The sequence below is a fragment of the Panthera leo genome, chromosome F3 (genome assembly GCF_018350215.1).
Source record: "Panthera leo isolate Ple1 chromosome F3, P.leo_Ple1_pat1.1, whole genome shotgun sequence".
In the NCBI taxonomy this organism is placed as follows: domain Eukaryota; kingdom Metazoa; phylum Chordata; class Mammalia; order Carnivora; family Felidae; genus Panthera; species Panthera leo.
In genome coordinates, this window is record NC_056696.1 from 5148641 (window position 1) to 5168610 (window position 19970).

Genomic DNA, 19970 nt, shown 5'->3' on the forward strand with positions numbered 1-19970 from the left:
TGGCTTGGAGGGGGGGTGGTCACGAAGCTCGTGCAGGGGGAGAGGGAGGCCACAGAGAGCTGGGCAAGCCCTCATGTCCCCACTGAACCCCTCCACGACCAGGAACCCTCGGTTAACAGCTCGTTTGTAAACGTTGTGTTGGTCTGTTGTGAGGCTCGGGCGTGTTGACTCCTAGTAAGCCAGAAGGCGCCCACGCGTGCAGCAGTTGGTAACGTGTGCCCAGAAAGATTAGTGATTTCAAGCCAAACCATCAGAGGCAGCCTGATCAGTGCACAGGGCCGGCAGGAGCTGACATTCTGCAGCCAGAGTTGACCCGTGTGATCTCAGGCACAGGAGTCCTTACAACTCAGCTTCCTCATGAGTGAAACGGATGATTTAAATTTTTCTTTTTAATGTTTTATTTATTTTTGAGAGAGAGAGACAGAGTGCGAACAGAGGAGGGGCAGAGAGAGAGGGAGACACAGAATCCGAAGCAGGCTCCAGGCTGAGCTGTCAGCACAGAGCCTGACGCGGGCCTTGAACTCACAAGCTATGAGATCATGACTGAGCTGACGTCGGATGCTTCACCGACTGAGCCACCCAGGTGCCCCTAAAATATGTGATTTAAATGAGTTCATGTATATACATGTATTACGCATGTGTTACGGACTAAATGTTTGTGTCCCCCCCCAGAACTCATATGCTGAAAACCTGGCCCACAATGGTGTTAGGAGGTGGGCCTTTGGGAGGTGATGAGTCATGAGGGCGGTGGGTTAGCGCCACCCCCAGAGAGCCCCGTCACCCTTCCCGCCACGTGAGGACATGGGGAGAAGACGGCGGTCTGTGGCCAGGAAGCAGGCTCACACCAGACTCCAGATCTGCCAGCACCTTGATTTTGGACCCCAGCCTGGAGCTGTGGGAAATAAATGTGTGCTGTTTAAGCCCCGCGGCCTGTGGATTGTGTTACATCGGCCCAAACAGACTGACCGTATGCAAATGCATTATGTACATAAACGAGTTAATCCATGCAAACGTTATATATGTATTATGTATGTAAATGAGCTAATATAGGAAACCGCGCCGTGTATGTAAATGAGTTTACGTAGATGTATTATGCATGCAAATGAGCTAATGTATGTAAAGCACTTAGAGCAGTTAGCATTATGTAAGTATTAGTGACTATCATTACTACATCAGAAATAGGACCGCTGCCCCCTTTCCGGCCGGGATTCAAACATCACAGAATTACAGAGAACCGTCCAAGTGGTTCTGTGCACCGAGGAGCCTACCGGACCCCTCAGCCACGACAGGTCGCTGACCCGGTTTGTGTGTGTGGCTGAGTCGGCCTCCCTGTCTCAGGTCTGCTCTTCTCCCCGGACGAGGAGCATTACACACACCAAATGGCTTCCCTCTGTCGCTGCAGCCGCCCAGGTGGTTCCCCAAATGTCCAACCCTCCCCTCCACCGCTCACTCACCATTGCTGTTTCATTATTAATCAGCCAACATCAAGTTGGAAATCGCTTTGTGCTGCTGGGTTTCAGCACTGCCTCCCGGCCGCTGAATGCCCCTCGTGATAAACAGCCACCCAAAAGCTGGAAAGCTTCCCAGCTCCCCAGAGCACCCAGTGAGCCTGGGGGTACCGCTCTGGTACCCCCCAAGGGGGCTGGGGCCACCCTCTGTTTATCACGTCTTCATACACCGCTCCCGCTGGCCCACGGAACTAGCAGGGTCTGGCCTGCGTTATACTTGAGCATGGCCCCCCTCGGGGACCGTGATTTTGAAGGTGAGACCCAGTGCACAGGGGAGTCTCGGGGAGGCTACCTGGGCAGAGAGGCTGGTCCCCACGGCCTGGAGCAAACCCTGTGGGGACGGGGAGAGAGGGGTGGTGGAGAGAGGGAGCTGGCAGCCGGAGGGAAGGATGTCTTTGGGGGAGACAGCTCATCTGACAGCAGGTCTAACAACTTGAGATTCCCATCTCAGATTTCCTCAGGCGGGGGAGACTGACAGGTTCGATACGTTTGCGTTTTCCCAGAAACGTTAAGTGTTCCCGAGAACCTCCGTGAAGCACAAGTGAGAATGTTTTGAGCCTCCTCACTCCGTGAAAGCGTCACCAAATCCAAGCTCCCTCTTTGCTCTTCTCGTAATATAATTAGGAACAGGAGATAAGAAGAGGATTAACACCCGGCGATCTCTGAATTTTAAAATAAGTATCGTGGCAGAATTAATAGGAAGTGATCTCATAAAGCTACGTTTTATTTCACAGGAAGGAGGTGAGATGGCAGGCCGTTGAGTGTGGCCACACACGCAGGGCTCCCCAAGTCCCCCTCCTCTCTCACCAGAAGGAAAGCTCGTACGTAAAGGCAAGGGCTGCGTGTTGGGGCGTCTGGGTCTCCTTCCAAGAGGGGCGGCTGCGAACGGCAGGTGGCCCAGGGACTGAACCGATGCAGACTGCATGTTCAGCCGAACCCGTGCCCCAAGAGGGGACTAAGAGGGGCGCCGGGAGGGCTCAGTCAGTTAAGCGTCAGACTTTGGCTCAAGTCACGAACTCACAGTTTGTGTGTTCGAGCCCCACGTCGGGCTCACTGCTGACAGTTCAGAGCCTGGAGCCTGCTTGGGATCCTCTGTCTCCCTCTCTCTCTCTGCCCCTCCCCAGCTCGCACCCTCTCTCTCTTTCTCTTGTCAACAATAAATAAACATTAAAAAAAAAAAAGGTGACTGAGATACATCCCTACATCCCTCCCTCCACAGTTCACGGTCCGCACGGGGACGCACGCACGGCACAGGCAGGTGGGACAAGGGGGAGGGGCTGAAGGTGGCAGGTCACACGGGCCTCGAGGGATGAACAGCATTTTCCCAGGGCCACCAGTGACAGGAAGGTGAGCCTCCCTGGCTGAGCCAAGGGCAGATGAGCAGACAGGGGGATGTGACATAGACATAGCATCAAAGTCTCTCGTCTAGAGCCGAGATGTAAAACATATTGATGGAAAAGAACAGACCGACCCGAGGAGAAATCAAAACCTGTGGTTACTTACTCATTGTCCATTTGGTAGTAAACACAGAATTCCTTAAATTCTAACGAAAGTACTATGAGCCTACATATGCTACATATGGAGGAAACACTGAATAGCACCCCGTGCGCGCTGTATAAGGACGTGTTGTTTTTCTTATAATCTGGTAAGAATTCTGCCTGGCCTCCCACTGAAGATTTGAGAGCATCTTCTGGAAAACTAAATCATCTGGACAGAAATGCATAGCAATCCTCTCCTGTTATGGCCACTTCTCAAGCCTGGGGGGACCGGTGAGACCCTGGGACTGAGGTCTTCTGAGTGACAAGGTCATGAATTTTCCCTGGAAAGTAAGGTGTTGTTCCAGCAAATGGTGACTAAAAGCGTTCAAGCAGAATGCTCTGAGAGGCAGGCAGGGGAAGGGCACAGTGGGCTCCCTGTCCTGTACCTTTTTCTTTTTTAAAAAAATCTTTATTTTTGAGAGAGAGAGAGAGAGAGAGAGAGAGAGAGAGTATTGCGGGGGGGAAGGGCAGACAGAGAGGGAGACACAGAATCTGAAGCAGGCTCCAGGCTCCGAGCTGTCAGCACAGAGCCCGACGCGGGGCTCAAACTCATGAACCGTGAGATCATGACCTGAGCCGAAGTCGGACGCTTAACCGACTCAGCCACCCAGGCGCCCCACACCTTTTTGTCTCTAGTCTCTGATCCCAGCACCCAACTAACGCGTGGAGGGACCTCGGACAGGGTGTCGTCAGACGCAATATCCGCCCCCAGAGAGGCAGGAGGGCGGGGACAGGGGGATGGTGGGACGGGAGGGCTAGAGCAGCCACAGCCACGTGCAGCCCCAGGCTGAGGGATTCGGAGTTTGGACTGCAGGCAAGGGAGAGCTTGACTGGGGAGAGTGCGATTAGCTGGACAGGACCAAGGTGAAGAATCTGGGTTGGGGTGGCCACAGGGCAGCCGTGGGCATATCCAGGTTCAGGCCCCCCACTGGCCTGGGAACCACCGCTGTCCTTCCCCAGAGGAAGCTGAGAAGCTGCCGGTGGCCCCCTGCTGGCCCTGCATCCAGGCGGTAGTCTGTTCAAGTTGCCCTGGCTTTCTCAGAGTCAAGGGCCGTTGCAGCATCCAGGATGGATTTCTCATCCCTGAAACCCAAGGTTGCCAGTGACCGGCCTCCTAGGAAGAGCTGTTCCTCCCCTCAGTGTCAGCCCTTGGCTCCTTGACTTTGGAGGGCTGTTGGCTAAGTGCCGCCTCTGGTTGGATGAACACTGTCTGAGATTGGTCTCAACTTGGACCTTTACTCAACTGGGACCTGTGCTTCTTCCCCTTAGAGTTTCAATCCTGGTTCCAGACCTAAGTATGGACTCATCTCCTAAGTATGTACCCATCTCCTGAAGAGCTGCCTAAAGTGTCCATACCCACGGATCACTGGGAATCTCAGCCCCAGCTTTCCCCATCTGGAATGTCATACCACACCCTGAGCTCCACAGCACCCACGGAGGAGGCTCTCCCACAGCCCAGAGCCGGCCACATGCCTCGCTTTCTCCATCACAGTCACGGAACGCTTGCAATGATCATTTTCCCCATTTCACAGATGAGGAACTTAAGGCCCTAAGAAATAAGTGTCTTCCTGCTCTGGACTGAACGTTCGCGCCCTTTCCAAATTCGTATGTTGACACCTAAGCCCCAATGTGATGGCATTAAGAGGTGGGGGCCTTTGGGGGTGACTGGTCAGGAGGTTGGCGCCCCCATAAACGGAGCCCCCCAGCCCATTCTGCCATCGGAGGACACAAGAAGTCTGCCACCCAGGAGTGGCCCTCACTGGACCACGCTGGTACCCTGATCTCAGACTTTCGGTCTCCAGGACCCTGGGAAGTAAATTTCTGTTGTTTGAAAGCCACCCGGGCTGTGGCATTTTGTTACCGCAGCCTGAACAGACTAAGACCCTTCCCAAGGGTCACACGGCAGCCACGTGGGGAGCGCCGGGGTTCCAGCGCACGTCCTCAGATTCCACGTCCCTTCCGCCGACAGACACATCGTGGACTCATCACGCTGCTGGTGACGGAGACAGTGGGGACGCCGAAAGCCGTGTCTAGTGACCCCTCCTTAAAGAGATCTTCATTCTGTCTCAGACTTCACGTCCACTTAAGACCTCTAAACCTATTCAGCTTTTCCACTAAGTGGAGATTAATACCAATACCGATACGATATGAATACCAATAATTGACGGTTATGGAAGTTATTCAGAAAATTCCAGAAATCACTTGGAAAATTCCAGAAATACAAAATTAAAAAACAAAGAACACCTGTGTCTGTTTTGCTCACACTGCAAAGCCGGTGTCTCCCCCCACGGCACCTGGTACTTAGATTCTGAGTGCGCCCAGAGTGTCTGTCGAACACCTGTTTCCCCGGGGAAATACGGGGAGTTAGATCACGGCCCAGCCTGAGACAGACATCAGGTACCACGGCCGTCCGGCTGTATGTTTCATAACGTAACCTTACAAGGGCCAACTTGGGAGCCTGCGCCCTCTGGCCATGAGCTCTGCACCGCCAGGGGTATGGGACGGCGGTGGTGAGCCACCGTGGGAACAGATAAAAGGAGAAACAAACATTTTCATAAAGACTGATGTGCTGAAGTCTGGACCTTTCTGTGCAACACGGGGTAAGCAGAGGGTGGCCAGCATGAACCGGTAGATGTAAGACTGTCCGTCTGGAATCAGTGCTCCCCGGAGGCACCTTCATCTCCTGCCAGAACCACAAGGATGTCAGTGCTCCCCGGTGGAGCACTGCCCAGTGCACACGGCCCCTCGTCACTCCCTGGGGTTAATCTCTGCACAGTGTCTTTACTCTAAGCTCTCTTGAGCACACACACCGCTCTTCTCCCCCTAGAAACTGCTAAATGAGTGTGAAAAGTGGTCCGCAAGACGAACTTCCAAAGAAATCCTTATTTCAAAAGCACAGAGAGGGGCGCCTGGGTGGCTCAGTCGGTTGAGTGTCCGTCTGACTTGGGCTCGGGTCACAATCTCATGGTTCATGGGTTCAAGCCTATATCGGTTGGATTCTGTGTCTCCCTCTCTCTCTGCCCCGCCCCTTCCCGTGCCCCGCCCCCATCTCAAAAATAAATAAACATTAAAAAAATTAAAAAACAAAACAAAACAAAAGCACATAGTAAATGCTCATTTAGTACCGCTGGGGTCTGACATGGATCACGTTCGAATTTAAGGCACATCGTCCCTTGCACTGGTCTTTCCTCCTCAGTGCTCATTAATGCTTCCTATGAACGACCTGAAAATGCAGGGGATGACCGTCATCTGTCCCTCTTGTAGGGCAGCATCATCATCTCCCAGGACATGTTCCTCCTCACCCCAACCCTGATGAGCCAGTGGGAAAAGCCACTTTCTTAGTCTGTACACCAGACCTTGCCTGGAATTTTGAGCCTCAGGCCAGAGAAGATAGAAACCTGTCCAGTCTGCTGGTGGAAGCTGTAAGACACAATACCTTATATATTTTTTTTCAAGATTTATTTATTTTGAGGGAGAGAGAGTGAGTGAGCGAGCATGCGAGCAGGGGAGGGGCAGAGAGAGGGAGAGAGAGGGTCTCCAGCAGGATCTGCGCTGTCAGCGCAGAGCCCGACGCAGGGCTCGACCTCACGAACCGCGAGACCATGACCTGAGCCGAAACCAAGAGTCGGAGGCTGAACCGACTGAGCCACCGAGGTGCCCCAAAACACGACACTTTAGAGCTGTCGGCACCCGTGTGAGGCGAAAGCTGATCCGCACTGAAGAAGAATGAAGCCAAAGTGTGGAAGGAAGCACAAATAGGAGAGAGAGGGAGAGAGAGAGAGAGAAAGAGAGACAGTCCCGAAGCACTCAGGAGATCCTGGCTCCAGGGCTCCTGACTTCACGGTCTGGTTCCATGAGTCACCAATATCCCAGTGTCTGAAGCTAAAAAGACTTCTAATTAACACGAAACCCCTTTCGTCCTCCCTTACCCCCCTCCTCCCATCCCTGTTCTAGACTACACCACCTTCGAGCACACACACATCTTTCGAGATAACTTCAGAACCTGACCCATCACGGATGCCAGTTCTCACATCCTGACAGGAGCATTCTCAAAGGGAAGAGGCAATGCTGGAGTTTTGGAAGGCAGGAAGTCTCTCCCTTGGTGGTCAAAGCAGAACAGAGGATACACAGGGGATGGGAGGGCACAGCCCGAAACAGGAGCTGGCATTCATGCATGACCTTGAACAAAGAGCCCCTCACTTCACCCCGCCTCGGAGAGGAAAAGTATACCTTCCTTACCGCATGCTCTCGGCGGAATTCTACCCATAAGCAAAGGATGTGTGAGTTCTCTCACTTCTTTTTTAAAGTTTATTTATTTTGAGAGAGAGAGACAGCACAAGTGGGGGGAAGGGCAGAGAGAGAGAGAGAGAGAGAGAGAGAATCCCAAGCAAGCTCCTTGCTGTCAGCGCAGAGCTCGACGTGGGGCTTGAGTTTATGAACCATGAGATCACGACCTGAGCCGAAACCAAGAGTTGGACGCTTAGCCGACTGGGCTGCCCAGGCGCCCTGACGTGTGAGTTCTCTTAAGAAAGAGTCTGTGGGGATGTGAACGTGTCACACGCCACCGTGATTCTTCCATACGATCTAACTGTCGGGGCAAGTGCAGGTAGTACATCAAAGTGTTAAAAATGAAACAAAAGTACATCCTCCTCTGCCCACTGCGCTGCCCGTTGTCATCACGCTCCAGCACGGATCCTGGAGGAATATCAGAAAGTACTCAGTGAAGAGGAGGAAGGAAGAAAACTCACCGGGAAGCCAGTTATCTTGTGCAAATTCCAGCCGTATCTGCCATGATAAGCCAGAGCGATGACGATAAAAAGAGTAGGTACTTTTAGTTGTCTACCCAAGAATGATCTTGAACTCTTTCGAATGAGGGGCTCCGGGCGCGCCCTCTCCCCGCCCTGCCTGCACAGACCACAGCCCGGTCCATGCTCACAACAGATGTCTTTACACAAAAACAGAAACTCAGACATTTCCATCATCACTGATCTGGTGTTCTAGACCCAGAAGTCTCAATGGAGCTAGATCACCCAGAGAGCTTGATACAGTCTAGGAGGAGATTAAGTATCAAGTCAGCTCCCGGGGTCCCGTCCCCCGCAGCGCTGACCCTGAGTTCTCACTACCCTGGAGTAGGGGTCAAGGGCAAGGGCACCTTCTCTCATGGAACTCAGAGCAGGTTTCTGTTTGTTTGTTGCCTTTAAAAATATCATTCCGAATGTTAATTTGCTTTCGCCGGTAATTTACTTTTACTGCATGGAAACCACAGAAGGCGATCCATACCAGGGGATAAAGCAACACAGAACAACTATAAAGCTCTCCGGGACGACGAGGGAAGGGGAGAGCGATGGGACTCTGGCAGCAGAGGAGGCCCGCCCCACCCCTGCCTCGGCCCCTTGTCAGCCAGCCCCCGATTGCAGCCGTACCACAGCCAGGGACATTTGCATGGACACCACAGGCCTTTCCTGAAGCCAAATGAGTACACAGGAAGTGTGCAGAGAACAAGTCCCAGAACTGGGCTTCGTATCCCTGATCTACCTCAGATCAGGTACGTGACCTTGGGCAGGTGCCTTAGATCTATTTCAGCTTCCTCAGAGGTAAAATAGGGGCGATTACAACAGACCCTTCCCGCAGAGTTGAAAGGAGGTTTTAATATGTTAATACAAGTTCAGCACTCAGAACTGTGCCCGGCACAAGGAAATGGCCAGTCTGTGTTGTATGATCAGGAAAAGAACACTGGGAACAAAGACATAGGGTCTCCCTAGCCACTCTGAAAAGCTGTGCTGTCTCTGGTAATTCTCTTGCCCTCTCTGAATCTCAGTGCCCTCATCTATCTCTCGGGGCTGTTTTAAAGGTCAAGGGAGAGGATACAGGTGAAAGCATCTGCAGACCATAATACACAGATGTGAAAGATCACCCTAGGAGAAGGAGACCCACATCATGGTTCCATCCTTCTATTTGTTTGCCTATGTGATGGTAAGTTTATGTGTCCGTTTGGCTGGGCCAGGGCACCCAGATATTCGGCCAAACACTATTCTGAATGTTTCAGTGTTTTTTTTTTAGGTGGGATTAACATTTAAATCAGCTAACTATGATTAAAGCAGATTACCGTCCATATCATGGGTGGGCCTCACCTAATCAGTTGAAGTCTTGCTAGAGAAAGAACTGACCTCCCCGGAAGAAGAGGGAATCCTGCCAGCAGACTGCCTTTGGACTTGAACTGCAAGTCTCCCCTGGGTCTCCAGCCTGCTGTCCTCCCCTGCAGGTTCTGGACTTGTCAGCCTCCACAGTTTTTCTCTCTCTGTGTACATATATGCATTGGTATCTGTATACACACACACACACACACACACACACACACACACACACCCTGCTCTGCTTCTCCGAGAGCCCTAATATACCCACTATTTACTGAGTACCTGTGTAGGATGTGAAGGGGGACAAGAGAGATACGACCCTGCCATCAGGAAGGTTATGGTCAACAGAGATCCATGAAACGCTGAATTAGAGAGACTGTTCATCCAAAGGGTGGTAGGTACAATGGAGAGAAAGTTGGGGCCCCTCAGCAGGGAAATCTTCCCCGAGGGGATGGCATTCCCGTGGTATCCAGAGGATGGGCAGAAACCAGCCAAGCAAAGACCAAGACAAGAGCAAGCTTTCTGGGGGAGGTGACATCACAGCCTTTTGCTTCCGGCATCCACTCCTGGGCCGGGGTCCCGCATCCACTCCTGCCCACCCAGCGTGTGGCTTGTGCTTGTAACCGAGCCGACAGCCGATTTTGGGGCTGTGTCGCCGGCAGCAGGCTGAATGGCTTTATTTGTTCTGAAGTCTTTTCAGGGCGCTTCCTTTTCCATTTTCTGCAGATCAGGGGACGGAGTGGGAAGCAGACAGACCAGCAAACCCTGCTCCCGGCTCACCCATGGGATAAAGCATTCCCAAACTCAGGGGTGGTGGGTATCTGGCCCAAGCTGCTGAAGGAAATAACCCTTGGGAGAAAAGGGTCCCTTTTTTTCCTGCAAAAAGTGTCAAAAGATTCCAGAGGTAACTTCCTGTGGGCTTTCTGTTTTGAGAGAAACGTCCAGCAGCCCCTTGTGTAGTGATGACGGCTGTAGCTGTGCCTGGGTTTATGCAGTGGGTCCACACTGCCCGATCCCATCCTCACAACACACCCGAGGCTCTCCTGGTGCCTGGCCCCCAGCCGCTCCCCCATCAATGCCGGCGAACTGAACTCACTGCACGGTGTCAGTCCCCTGCCCCTCCGTCCACACTGGCCTGTCTGCTAAGGTTGCACCTGCACATTGTCACGTACGGGTGGGGTCTTAAATGCGTTGCTCTGGGGTGGGGGTCGGGGGACTGGGTCGCCTGGGAGCATCGGGACGAGCGGACATGAGCGCTCCTTCCCTTGGTTTACCAGCAGGCTCACTCTTTGGGTAAGAGAGCTAAGTTTGCAAACCTAAGAAGCCAGCACGGGAAGCAGACCGATTTCACCATTACGGGTTTCAGCAAGAAAATGCCTCCGATTGGCCCCAGCCGGCCCAGACTCCACCGACGATTCACTGCTGGTGGTAAGGAGATCTCGGCTCCAAGCGGACGAAATTTCTATCTGAGTAGTTGGCTGTAGCCACGGGGCACAGACCGGACCCAGGGAAGGGGAAAAGAATGTGCGAGGAATTTTGTCCCTGGCACGCACGGCTATTGTAATGGTTCCGCTTCTGGGTGCTTCTGTGGGAAGTCAAATACTCCAACTCAGTGCTGGAATTTAGAAGTCAGTGTTGTGGTCTGCACGTTCGCATCCGTCCCAAGGTGGACGGTTTTAGGATGGATGGTCTTTGGGGGGTAATTAGGTCATGAGGGTGGAGCCCTCACGAATGGGATGAGCCCCCTGTAAGAAGAGACGAGAGGTTTCTGTCCTGTCTCCCATGGGAGGCACAAGGTGACTGACCGCGTGCACACCAAGAAGAGTGCTCTCACCAGGCTCCAGATCTGCCAGCCTGACCTTGGGCTTCTCAGTCTCCAGAATGGTGAGGAATAAGTTTCTGTTTCAGCCCCCCAGGCGATGGTAGTTTTGCTCAGATGGTATCACAGAGCGCGGGCTAAGACGGACTCGAAAAGTAAGAGGGGGATGAGTAGGCAGAGGACCGTGATTCAGGAACCATTTAACAATCTAAGGGAAATTCGGGTTTGCTTTTAAGAATGTATCAACATGGGGGCGCCTGGGTGGCTCCGTCGGTGAAGCGTCTGACTTCACTCAGGTCATGATCTCGCGGTTCGTGGGTTCAAGCCCCGCGTCGGGCTCTGTGCTGACAGCTCAGAGCCTGGAGCCTATTTGGGATTCTGTGTCTCCCTCTCTCTCTGTCCCTCCCCCACTCGCAGGTAGTCTCTCTCTCTCTCTCTCTCTCAAAAATAAACATTAAAAAAAAAAGAATGTATCAAAATGATTCTCCCCTTTTACAGTGACACATTTTAGTTCAAGGAAGCATCAGAAAGGAATTCACATGTTTTGTTATGCGAGTCTCAGGAGGCAAGAACATTTCCTACTTGGAGGCACGAAGGAAAACTTTCTAATTAACTCAGCAGTTTGGACTCACCATTTTTTTTATAAAACATTACTATCCATCCCATTTTAATGGGATAATTATGATTAACTTTCCTTTCGGCCATTAGCGAGAGAAAGACCTAGAAAGATACGATGCAAGAAGTGTTGGCTTAAAACAGACCTACTGTTCCCAGGCTCTTGATATCAGTAATTGTCTAATTGTGCTGAGCCTGACCAAAATGCGGTTTTTGCCAAAGAATGATCAAAAGCCTTCTTCTGGCATCATAATCCATCTTATTGGCCTTTGGTTAATTGAGAATGTGGCATTTATTCCAGAGAGAATTCCCTCATTTTATCTTGTGCTTTCATTCCATAAGTCAGGATGCTAATTAGGATTACAGGTACTCTAGGAGGCCCCAAGCTTATCCAATTACGGCACTGGTTTCTAGCCTTTAAAATGTCTCCTCAGAAAAATCACCTTCGTCTTTCTCAATGCTCACCTGTGCGCACACACACACACACACACACACACACACACACGTGCTAGCACATGCCTACCATCTCAATAATATGTAAAAAACAAACAAACAAACAAACAACCCTGAAAAAAGTCAGTAGGATTGAGGCTGAAGATACAAAATAGGGAATAAGATTAAAAATCTCTCATTCTGCCTTCAAGGCTTCATGACTGATCATCCTCCTAGGTTGAAACTCGCCCAGAGATGTTCCTTCTGCAGGATGGCCAAGAACATCAGCGTCTGGAGAACTTCACGTCCCTGGAGCTTTGACCGGGTCTTCAGAAGACCCCCACTCTTCAGCTAAAGCAGACAGGAGTTCAGAGAACTGGAAAATGTGGAAGCTCTATGAAGAAAATGGACATACAAATCTCTTCCCCTTCCTGTGCCCTGAAGGCTACAATAACGGGCCGAGATAGAAGACAGATAACTCTGAGCCGCAGGACCCAACTATTCGTCCCTGTTCACCCACGAATCCTTTTATCCGGTTTGTTCTGTGTAGATATCCCAGGCAAAGAGAGGCCCAAATGGAGTGTTTTATATTAAGTAACACGCCCGCCCATCCGTAATCAGATCTAACGAAGCTGAAACGTGCTTGCTTAACCCTTCTCGTTTTCCATCTGATAATGAAGACAAAGGAACATTACCTCCATACAAGGTGACCAGCGGTCTTAGGGGCAGTCACACTAGTAATGAAAAACCAAAATGGCGCCCCACTTTCCTTACACATGTTTGACCATGACCCTTTCTGCCGTGGCCTTTAACGGAGAATGTCTCCTAATACTTCCCTTTCGTTGGCAACAATGAAAGCTGCTAATTGGAGAGTGGCATGGCAGGAGCTGTGGACAAAAGTCCCCATGACTGAGGCTATTTGGGTTTGCTCCAGAATCAGCTTGGCCCTTGGAGGGGCCCCAAGAGTGTCTGGGATGGGGCAGGCCCAGAGCTGGGAGGGCGCCGGGACCGCGAGGAAACCTCTGCATGGGGTGCTGGGGGGGAAGGACCTGGCAAGATTCATGAGTCTGAATGTTTTCTCCAAGCCTCCTTTCTCTTTCAGATGCAGACTGGAAGAGGGGTCAGAATAAGTAAGAAAGGAAGGACAGAAAACCAAACTCCAACTACAAGAGCTTAGCAGACTCCAGCAAAACCAACAGAGCACAGACAAGAACTGTAATTAGGGAGGGGAAGGTCACACAAGTTTACTCCCCAGAAGAGCTGACAACTTAATTTACGAAGCTTTCAGGCTGGCCATGTGATGAATTATTTTGTATTATTTATGCAGTATTATCTATGCATCCCTTCCCCCCACTCCCCCCCCACCCCGGCTCTCCAAAGTAGAGAACTCACAAGTCACTTTCCCCATGTATAGCATTTAAGGACAGAGCAGTCACTGGTGAGTGAGTAGTAGAATCCAGAATTTTCCATCACATTTGAATTCTTTATTTTGTATACATTCTCAAAATGAATGTCAAAGGCTGGCTCAAGTCTTTCCTGTTTTCTCCGACAGCTTTGGGATGAGGAATGGTAGAAGCAGGAAGGAGAAATTTGACAATCTGCATTCTGTTTAAATAACCCGGACCCTGGTGGGCTGGAAGGCGTGAAATTCTCCTCCACATAAACTGGCATCACTTCCTAAACAAGGGAGGGATACGCCAGCCATTTCTACCTGTTGAATACATAAGAGCTACCTTAGTACCTTTTAAAAATCTTATTTTAGGGGCGCCTGGATGGCTCAGTCGGTTCGGCCTCGACTTCTGCTCAGGTCACGATCTCACGGTTCGGTTCGTGAGTTCGAGCCCCACGTCGGGCTCCGTGCTGACAGCGTGGAGCCTGCTTGGGATTCTCTCTCCCCCTCTCCCTCTGCCCCTCCCCTGCTCGCATGCTCGATCTCTCTCTTTCTTTCTCTCTCTCAAAATAAACTTAAAACAAATTTTTAAAGATCTTATTTTAATCAATTTTTTCTATCTCGTTGGTTTCATCTTGTACTCAGAATGTCAGTTGGAAAGGAATCTGGGCTTCCTCTTCAGGAGAGTGTCACAGGGTTTAGTACAGGCACACCTCATTTTATTGTGGTTCACTTTGTTGTACCTCACAGACACTTAATACAAATTGAAGGAACATGGAGCCCCCGTGCCAAGCAAGTCTACTGGCACCATTTCTCCAACAGCAGCTGCTCACTGCCCGTCTCTGTGCCACGTTTTGGTATTTCTCACAATATCTCTAACTTTTTCATTACCATACTGGTTACGGTGACCTGCGATCAGCGATCTCTGTTACTACTGTAATTGGGGTACCACAAACTGTGCCCATACAAGATGGCGAACTAATCAATAAATATCGGGTGTATTCTGACAGCTCCACCGACTGGCTATTCCCCATCTCTCTGCTCTCCTCGGGCCTGTTCCCCGAGACACATTAATATCGAAAGTAAGCCAGTTAATAACCCTACGGTGGCCTCTGTGTGTTCAAGTGAAGGGAAGGGTCACACGTCTCTCGCCTTAAATCAAAAGCTAGAAATGGTGAAGCTGAGAGCTGATAGAGAGAAAGCCAGGCCTCGTGCACCAAGCAGCGAGCCAAGCTGTGGATGCAAAGGGAAAGTTCTTGAAGGAAATTACAACTGCTACTCCGGGGAACACACGAATGACAAGACAGCGAAACAGCCGTACCGCCGACGTGGACGAAGCGACCGTAGTCCGGACGGAAGAGCCAACAGCCACGACATTCCCTTAAGCCACAGCCTGACCCAGAGCAGGGCCCTGGCTCCCTTCAAGTCTGTGAAGGTTCAGAGAGGGAGGAAGCCGCAGAAGAGAAGTCTGAGCTGGCAGAGGCTGGGTCACGAGGTTGAAGGGAAGAAGCCGTCTCCGTAAAAGTACAAGGTGAGGAAGCAAGTCTGATGGAGAAGCTGCAGCAAGTTCTCCAGAAGGTCCAGCCGAGAGAATTAATGAGGGGGCTACACTCAACAACAGGTCTCAATGTAGACAGAACAGCCTCGCACTGGAAGGCGCCATCTAGGACTTTCATGGCTGGAGAGGAGTCCGTGCCTGGCTTCAAAGCCTCAAAGGACAGGCTGACTCTCTTGTGAGGGGCTAATGCAGCTGGTGAGGACTTTAACTTGAACCCTACGTCCATGTGGCATTCCAAAAATCCCAGGGCCCTTACGAACTATGCTACATCTACTCTGCCTGTGCTCTAGAAATGGAACAAGGCCTGGATGACAGCACATCTGTTTACAGCATGGTTTACTGAATATTTCAAGCCCACTGTTGAGACCTACTGCTCAGAAAAAAGAATGCTTTTAAAACATGACTGCTCAGGGGCGCCTGGGTGGCTCAGTTGGTTAAGCGTCCGACTTCAGCTCAGGTCATGATCTCATGGTCCGTGAGTTTGAGCCCCGCGTCGGGCTCTGTGCTGAGGCTCAGAGCCTGTGCTCAGAGCCTGGAGCCTGCTTCAGATTCTGTGTCTCCCTCTCTCTCTGACCCTCCCCCGTTCATGCTCTGTCTCTCTCTGTCTCAAAAATAAATAAACATTAAAAAAAATTAAAAAAAAAAAAACATGATTGCTCATTGACAGACAATGCACCAGTTCACCCAAGAGCTCTGATGGACACGGATGAGATTCAGGTTGAATTCATGACTGTTGACACGACATCCATTCTAAGCCCATGGATCAAAGTTTCAGGTCTTGAAAACACACATTTTGTAGAACCATAGCTGCCGTCGACAGTGATTCCTCTGCTGGATCTGGGCAAAGTAAACTGAAAGCCTTCTGGGAAGGATTCACCATCCTAGACACCATTAAGAATACTTGTGATTTGTGGAAAGAAGTCAAAGTACCAGCATTCACAGGGCTTTGGAAGAAGTTGGTTCCAGCCCTCAAGATGCCTTCAAGACGTCAGGGGAGGGAGCCCCTGCAGCTGTGGTGGAAACAGCAAGGGAACCGGGGTCAGAAGTGGGGGCTGCAGACGGGACCGAAGGCCTGCGATCTCCTCGTCAAACCTGATCGGATGCGCACATGGTTTCTGGAGGTGGAAGGTCCTCCCGGTGAAGATGCTGGGCAGACCGTTGAAATGACAACGGAGGATTCGGAACAGGACATCAGCTGAGCCGATAAGGCAGCGGCAGGGTCTGAGGCAGGACTCCAGTCCCGAAAGAAGTTCCGCCAGGGGTCAGATGCGATCAGGCTGCGTCGCGTGTTCCAGAGATTTCGCTCATGAAAGCAGGAGTCCAGCGATGAGGCGACCTTGTCTTATTTTCAGAAACTGCCCCAACCCCAACCTTCAGCCCCACCACCCTGACCAGTCAGCAGCCACCAACAGGGAGGCAAGACCCTCCAGCAACAAGATCACGACTCACTGGAAGCTCAGATGGTTAGCAGTTTTTAGCAATAAGTATTTTTTAATTAAGGTATGTGTGTATGTACATTGTTGATTTAGACCCAACGTTACTGCACACCTAATAGACTACGGTATCATGTAAACGTAACTTTCATATGTACTGGGAAACCCAAAACATACATTTGGCCAACTTGATTGTGATCTCCGCTTTACCGCAGTGGGCTGGAACCAAACCCGCAGTATGTCTGAGGTGTGCCTGCAATCAAATGACTTCTACCGTGGGAAGGTTTATAAATCTGTAAAGGAAAAATAGCCTGCACAAAAGAGCTCACGTGGTTCTTTTATTTTTTCTATGCTAGGAGTTTACACATCAAACAAGAGACAGTTGAGAATTCTGCTAAATCTAGACAATATAGAACCTGGTGGTGACACTGGCCAAGCAGCGTGTCCGTGTGTGTGTGTGTGTGTGTGTGTGTGTGTGTGAGCGAGCAGGAGACAGAGAGACAGAAAGAGATTATTTACAGAACATACCTTTTAATAGAGGTCAAGATATGATGTTACTGGGTTTGCAAAACAATGCTGAATGAAATACACACAACTTAAAACCAAGGGCTTAGAAGAACAGAGTTATGGCCCAGCATTTACAGCAGAAGAGAAATAATGCAGCCAGACAAGCAAGTCTATTTCTAAGTCCCAACTCCTAGGACTCTGCCAAGTCGCCTGCCTTTGGGCCGCACTGCCCCAGGAAGAGAAATCTCAGGAGGCACTCGAGAGACGCACAGATGGGTGCGGACAGATGGTGATGGGGGGCCACCCCCCAGGATGCCTAGTCTTAGCAGGGATCCCCAGGGGCAGGAAACGGCACAGAAGTAGTGGCTGAGTCTGCTGCCAGGCAAACATCTTCATGGGAGCCTCGAGTTCCCGGAGATCAGGACACCCCCCACTTCCTTTGTAGGGAGGTGCCCAGAATGGCCACCCTGCTCCCCTGTAGTGTGCCCTCCTGGGGCACCCACGGCGGTACTTGGGACACGGTACCTCTATAGACACTCGCTGAGTAAATCAACTATGACACGTCCTCCCCACCTGTCCCCGCTTCATTTGCCACGATTCCCCTCCAAGTTTCTCCATCCAATTTTGGGCGATCACTCCATCGTTTGCAGTGTGGGTTCTCTTGCTGAGAGCACCCACCTATACGAGCAGTCTTACGTCCCCAAAACACGATGGGGGAACACAGGCTGAGCGCTCAACATTCCAGCTTTGGAGGCACTCCTGGGGGTCCTGAAGGGGAAAGGAGGGTCCTTTCCCCTCATGCTTCCTGGATTTCCCTCCAGGTATTCTCCTGGGAAGAGGAGAATTAGCCAGGTACTGGTGGATTGCTGGCCTCACCACCGAGACCATTGCCAGTACCGTTACCACTCTCACCTTCGAGTGTTACGCACAGGGGGCGCCTGGGGGGCTCAGTCGGTTGAGCGTCCGACTTCGGCTCAGGTCGTGATCTCGCGATCCGTGAGTTCAAGCCCCACGTCGGGCTCTGTGCGGACAGCTTGGAGCCTGGAGTCTGCTTCGGATTCTGTGTCTCCCTCTCTCTCTGCCCCTCCCCCACTCGTGCTCACTCTCTCTCTCTCTCAGAAATAAATAAACATCAAAAAAAATTTTTTTTAAGCGATACGCACAGGAGGCATGGCTGCAAAGCCGCACGCTCGGTGAGTTCAACAGGTAATGTAATTTGCTCTAGAAGCTTGTAATCCAAGACAGAGCTCTGGCATGAAGCTGTGACAACAAACGAATGAACCTGAAACATGGACGTTAATTAGTTGTGCAAACAAATTTCCTGAGGAGCACGTACTGACTTAGGGGAAGGAGCCATTTTCGAACAGATTAGAGGTATCATTTACATATAAGCCAAATCAATGAAATATAAACAGGCACTAAGCTTCCCTCATCCACGAATCACCTCTATCTGTTCATTAAGGATGTGTCTACAAGACCGCTTAGTATCGTTTTGTTGATATTACTCGCAAGTTAGAATTATTTTAAGGCTGCGATGCCAACTTTTCCTTAAAGCAGATTGTCCTTCGTTTTGGTCCAAATTGGTGAGATTTTTTTCCTTTTTTTTTTTTTTAAGTTTATTTTGAGAGAGAGAGAGAGAGAGAGAGAGAGAGAGAGAATCCTAAGCAGGCTCTGCGCCGTCAGCACAGAGCTCGATGCGGGGCTGGATCTCAGGAACCGCGAGATCACGACCAGAACCGAGATCCAGAGTCGGACGCCTAACCGACCGAGCCACCGAAGCGCCTGAAATTACTGAGACTTCTAAGACTGACTGGAATAAATGCACCAGGTTGAAAGTGCTGGAAGGAGCGGCCTCTGCCTTGTCTGTCCCTGACTGCAAGCCTAGTGTCCGGCACTGTGCCTGACACGTAATAGGCGCTCAACAAGCATCTGCAGTTTGCCAACGCGCACCCCCGGGGCCGACGACGCCCAGACGTTTTCTGTGTTGTGTGTCTGCTGTACGTCAGCTCCAGACACGCTGAAGTTACTGCAAACCCTTCCGCCCCCGCGGCCTCCAGAGGAGCTTTTGCCCTGAAGCAGTGCCCAGCGGCCACACTGACTCTGGGAGGAGGGTCCGGGTTGCTTCTGGCATGGTCCCCGCCATGGAGCGCCTCTGGTCTCCCTGTGTGTCTGCCCTTGGCCGCTCCTGCTACCCTTTCTCTCCCAGCCGTGACTCCGCAAAGGGAAGCGTGGCCTTCTCCCCTGGATCAAGGCAACTGGATCCCATGGTGATTTGGCTGCCCCCGTGGCCCCAATGCATTCTTGTCCCCACCCCAAAGTGTTAAAGATCATGCATACCTTGTGGCAGCCCAGTGAGACCGCAGAAAACAAAGTGGCTGTAGGTGTTGACTTCCGGGCTTGAGTCAGGAGGAACCCGAAAATCTCTTACCCCCTGGGGGGCCTCAGTTATCTTCTTCACTAAACCCACAGGCCTGGGAAACGCTCCCGGGTCTCCTGAGGGAGTCCTCGTGTGGTTGAGGCACGAGAGGTCAGGGTTGAGCGGGGCTTGCGCCCCACCCCCACCTCAGGTTTAAATAATTAAGCGGCAAAATAAATAAATAAATAAATAAATAAATAAATAAATAAATAATTAAGCGGCTTCTGGCAATTCAATCAAGCTTCTCAACTTCGCCCATGCTGATTTATATACAACACTTACTATTTATTCTATTTTCAATTCTGCTGTACTTCTAACTCGACTTCGTCCAGGGGCAGTTCAGCTCCAGCATTCAAGTTCCAAACTCCTCTTAGCAAAACAGAAGCCCGCGTACGCTTAAAAAATGGGTCAGGTGGTAAATTTTATGTGACGTGTTAGCTTTTCCACGATTAAAAAGAAAAGATGCGATTTTAAAGCCCTGCATTACCCGCCCTCCTCAGAAGGCAGCATGTCAACCATCCATGATGACCTCCGTGAGGGTGTCACTGTCCCCCCTCAGCAGGTGTCCCCTCTACGAGTCCTTCCCTAGAGAGAGATCCCAACCCGCAGGGTTTTCTCTG

At 51.1% G+C, this 19970-nt stretch overlaps 1 protein-coding gene across 4 annotated transcripts in view; it reads right to left on the bottom strand.

Annotated features, from left to right (window-relative positions):
- Positions 1-19970, bottom strand: part of KIF26B (kinesin family member 26B) — a 464762-nt gene that overhangs the window by 118279 nt on the left and 326513 nt on the right. The gene's annotated exons all lie outside the window — the stretch shown is intronic.